This window comes from Odontomachus brunneus, unplaced genomic scaffold (genome assembly GCF_010583005.1).
Source record: "Odontomachus brunneus isolate Ranch 3 - 2012 unplaced genomic scaffold, Obru_v1 Obru_scaffold_093, whole genome shotgun sequence".
Taxonomy (NCBI): Eukaryota; Metazoa; Arthropoda; class Insecta; order Hymenoptera; family Formicidae; genus Odontomachus; species Odontomachus brunneus.
The window spans coordinates 1,404,823-1,410,161 of record NW_022639543.1 but is presented as its reverse complement, the minus strand read 5'-3'; the positions used below and the strand labels follow the sequence as shown (position 1 = coordinate 1,410,161).

Genomic DNA, 5,339 nt, shown 5'->3' with positions numbered 1-5,339 from the left:
GAGAGAGAGAGAGAGAGAGAGAGAGAGAGAGAGAGAGAGAGAGACAGACAGAGGAAAGCGCACAGCCAGCCCGCACGGTCAACTTTCTTTCCTTTGTTAATCCATGAGATTCCGCGGATGTGAGTAATTTTTCCCGCGTTGAGTAACGCTACGTGCGCGTCCTTAGATAGAAGGCATGGTTAAGTAACATCCTCACTATTCCACGTGAGCGCGCGCTTGCTTGTGCGATTAACAAATCTTATTACCTAATTTATGCTTGACGAAGTTCGCGCCTGCGCTATACACTGCAAAAATGTAAATTATTGTTGCAATATTATTTAATAATTAATTTGATAATTAATTAATTATTAATTTATGTTTAAAATTTAAAACAAAGTTACGAGTTAAGGTGGTTGTATATATATATATATATATATATACATATCGTGCATCGGATATTGCCCGAATCGAGGATGGAAACATTACTCTCTTAAAGTGAATCAGTAAAAATGTTTCTGATTAAATCAAGGGAGATATTTCACTGATAATCAATAAATATTCGTTGATTTTCAGTGAAAATCAACTTTCACTATACTACTCTGTTTTTTTATTTCTTACTGTGATTTTTACCATTGGAAATAAGATTTCACTGCAAAATCTATAATATGCAAATTTGTTATAAATTATACCAAATTCAACTTTCTGCGTTTGTGACGACGTAATTAACAGCCTCCATGCACTTTGCAAATAACAACACTGTCTATGTTTGCAAAATGCATCAAAATAATGAGAATAGTCATTACTATTAACTAATCCTTTCCTAGTGAAATTTTACTAATTACAACACTACACTTACAACCAATTACATCAATTACAAGTATAACATTTCAATAAAGAATGCACTGCTTGTGCTTTAGAGAGTGTGATACTACGGCAAGATTAATGTGTACAACCGTCAATCGTCGGCGGAGAAAAATGTTTGCCAATTAATAAATTGCACTGTATTCCAACTAATAAACTTACGCACGGAGATATTAATTATCTTCCTCTGAGATATCTCAAACATATTCGCGCAACGTCGGAATACTCACGGAATACCTAATTTTCTCACCGCCCTCGTGCGTGAGAAGAGTACAACGCTTTAGAAATTGATGATTGTGAACTAAGTTCAAACATGAGCGAATAATCAAATTTGCTGATTCGTTTTTAAAGGTCTTAGCTACTGATACCTTGTAATCACCTCGAAACAAAAGTTCCAGATCGCACTGCGGGCGAGCGAACGGGAGGTCTTTCAAAATCACGTCGGCATTAGCTCGAATCCGTCCTGCAGTATCGGATTAGAGGTAAAATTAGTGGTGCAATCGGGACAATGCGAAACCACGCCATCGACCTTTCACTCTCGAATAATCTCTCCCGTGCGATCTAATCGAGATCGAGATCGAGATTTCTCAAGGCCGCGCGATATTTTCGTACTAAGCAATAAGCAAGAGTGCATAAACGCGCAAAGTTTGTAAAAGGATCCTGGCTGTGTGGCGCATGTGCCGAACTGGCACATTACGCGGCGTTAAACCAACATACTATAGCGTATCGCCACTAGCAATTTTCACTTTCCGTTCTAGCGCAGTCTAGAGAGTTGCGCGCAGACTTCCGCCTCGGCCGCGGGCCATCGTATCACCCACATCTCCTCGGGAAGTGCACCTCGCGAGGTTTCCGGTTCACATTTTTCCATATTCAAATTCCCACGCGTATCGCGTGCAGAAAAGTATACTCGGTTTCCAAACGGCTTTTGCGCTGTTTTTTTTTTTTTTTTTTTTTGTTAGATACAGTTCGGAACACAGCAGACACAATTTAACTTCTAGGAATTAGTTAATTAAAAACAAGTTACATCTCATTGAGACATCGTTCCAAACTGCATCAAGAAGAAGGTGTTCAAACTATATTGAAATCAAATATATATATATATATATAGAACAATGTTTTACTACTAAGAAAATTACTTAGATTTTCCATTCCTTTCTTTACATATAATAGTTATTTTCAAAAAAGGATATTTTTGTGATAATAGTCTTCAAATATATTTATTACAAATTTGAGAGAAGCTCGTTGTCATATACTCGAAAGAAGAATTTATCTTCTTTACAAGAATATTACAAATCTTTGTCGCGAAGAAAATGTTAATCTGACTCTATACGGTAAACAAACTGAATTTTTGTTTTAATTCAATTAATTTTTGATTGAAATGCTAAACTTACTAGGATTTAGAATACATTTTGAACAAATTTGATACTTATGATAAACTTTGAAGATATTTGAGAATTTACCCACGTAGAGAATATCTTTAATCACGCAAAAAGTTTGTTTTATATAAATTTTCAATTTTATTATATTTTTAGTTATCAGAGGATAGTTTGTCAATAAAGTCCATCTTGCTAAGGAACATAGTAAATTTCGTTAGGAATATAGCAAATTTTTTAATAGTACATTTTAGTTCCTAAAATATGAGTAGCGCAAATTTTTTAATAGTACATTTTAGTTCCTAAAATATGAGTAGCAAATGGAATAAAAGGGAAATAAATTACGATAGAATGTCAATCCACGGTTGCAAAGTTGTATAATTTTTACTAAAAAAATTCTCTCCGTGTAAACTTAAGAAATACTTGAAACAAATAATATTGAATGGAATATGTATTTTTCTGTGTGTACAGTACAAAAAAAGTTTACGATTGATTTGTCATAATAGACACGGAGATTCATGTTTGCAATACAAGATATACGCTATTCCATACATCTTCGCTATACGTTACGCTATTCCAGACGTGTAAATTTTACTTTTACCGCTTTCGTCTTGACTGTTCTCGCGACCTGCAGAGACTGGCTGCAGCTGGCAACTGCAGTCTCCGGCCACGTATCGGTTAGAAAGGCGATATTGTGCACTCGCTCAGTTTATGTTCGACGTGGATTTCTCAATCGCCGGCGACACGAGCCAGGCCGTGTGAGATTTTTTGCATCGTCAGCTACGATCTATTATCGATCTATATTACACGAGTGTTCTTGTGTCCAAAGTGAGCGAATAACCTCCGCGAACGTGAGAAGAACGATATGCCGATCGTCCGTGTGCGATTACGTTTATCGATTCGCAATCACGATAAAGCAACAAGTATAAATATAATTATACAGATCCATGATCGTTAAACGCGATCACAGTTACATAGCAAAGAGAGTCCGTGATATTTTGTGTGAATTTCGGAATACATCAATCTTGTCTATAATGGAAGAATTTGTTTTCTAATGGAGAAAACCATTGGAGACAAGGCGGATGCGTTTTGAAATTCATATAAAAAAATTATAAACAACCTTCCTGTCTACATATACTCTATTATTATGTATATTAAAATGTAGAAAATCACAATTGACGAATTAATAAAATTGAATAAAAGAACGCGTGATACACTCCAATTAAACGTAATAGAATCTGCTTTATTACGCACTAAGACAAATTCTGTGAGAACAACAATTAATACTTTTGCAAAATAAAGAAACAGATGATTACAGTGTAGATATTTTATGCGAATGTGTCCCAGTGACAACACGAAAACTATGCAATGTTCAAGATTCTGCGGCGTGATGTGGATAGAAGCTCATCACGCCAATATGGAAGATCTCGATAATGCGCAATAACATCAGAAAGAAATGCGTTTCTTAGCCTTTTTTTGTGTCGCGTCGGGGGAACTGGGAGATCATGGGACGTAGATGTCTTATTGTGTCGGCATTGTGACGGCGTGTCAAGCAGGAAATTAGGCAAAGAGACCCTCCGGTCTCTCGCGCGATTATCATTCACGTAGGTACCTTTGGAAGAGATGAGAAAATCTGATAACATCGCCGTTTCTAAAGGCCGCGTTATTAAGGATATTTCGCAGCGATGTCGACGATAATGAAGAAACTCGTAAAACAGAATGAAGTGATAAATGCTGGAATCGAGGAGTTACGTCACTGTGTGTAAAAAACGGGTATCACATGTAACTTTCTATTAATTTAATAGATGGGAGCATCGTGTGTGTGTGTGTGTATATGAGAGCATCGCTATCACACGATAAGCATGCAAATATGTGATGAAATGTTGTAAAAAAACACGTTGACTGTGCAAAAATGTCACATTTGTATTACTTGCCACACAAAGTGTAAAGTTATAAAAAAAACAAAAGTAATAAAACAAATCTTGTAATATTGAAGAGAAAATGTAGATGACGTGATCTATTTCACGATTGCAAAATAGTATAATTTTTACTAAAAAAATTCTCTCCGTGTAAACTTAAGAAATATTTGAAACAAGTAATATTTGAATGGAATATATATTTTTCTGTGCGTACGGCGTAAAAAAAACTATTACGATTGATTTGTTATAATAGACACGGAGATTCGTGTTTGTAATACATGATATAACATCTCACCGCAAACTACGTACCGCATTAAACTTACAGGAGTGTGAATGATTTAGCACCGGAAATCAATCGACCGACAATCGGCTGATGACTTGGAAAGTCTATATATACATATATAGATCGCCTCTCATTACAACTAATTGAATGAGACTCTTATCTAGGAACTTCGAATAAGACTCGCCTGCCTACATCGTTGCAAGAAGTGACATTACTCCACTTTCGCAAAATTTGTCTTTCACTTCTTATGCATCCTCTTAGGTATTACGTTATAATTTCGCGATACATTTATTATAATAGCAAGTTAGAATTTAAACGTGCAAGTATATTAGTTCTTCCAGATTTCTCTGCAAAAATATCTCTTTGTCGCTGTGTTCCTTAGATAAATGTGGCTTTGACGGCTTCTCAAGATACACACATTTCTACAATTGATAACAATAATTTAATGTAAGATATTTAATGCAATTTCCGTTTTCACAAATATCGGACTAAAGAATATTTCACTTTTGTTTTATTCGATAAGACATCGCATAAAATTTGGATTGAATCGGATTATACACTCCATATGGCATTGGTTTATAGTGTGTTGTGTATACACGAATGCGAAAGCGAAGCTTCCGCAGTCTGAGAATTTCTAATACGAGTGCGAGAGGGAACTCATGCGTATACGAATTATCTAGCGAGTTGAAGAAAGTTGCGCACACTGCGTGTTTGAGAGCCATTTATCCAACCCGCTACCAATTGTAAACCGGTAGGTCAAAAAAAGACCGGTCTAATCACGAAATAAAATTTATTTGAGCACTCTCGTCGAATCTAACAACTTCAAAATTGCTTCGCGCGGATGACGCGAGTGCTCGCGCTGAGTGCTCTCTCTCTCTCTCTCTCTCTCTCTCTCTCTCTCTCTCTCTCTCTCTCTCTCTTTCT

General features: G+C 36.1%; 1 protein-coding gene across 1 annotated transcript in view; it reads right to left on the bottom strand.

Moving 5' to 3' along the window:
* LOC116848370 (general transcriptional corepressor CYC8-like) overlaps positions 1-5,339 on the bottom strand; it is a 14,242-nt gene that overhangs the window by 8,215 nt on the left and 688 nt on the right. The window lies entirely within an intron of this gene.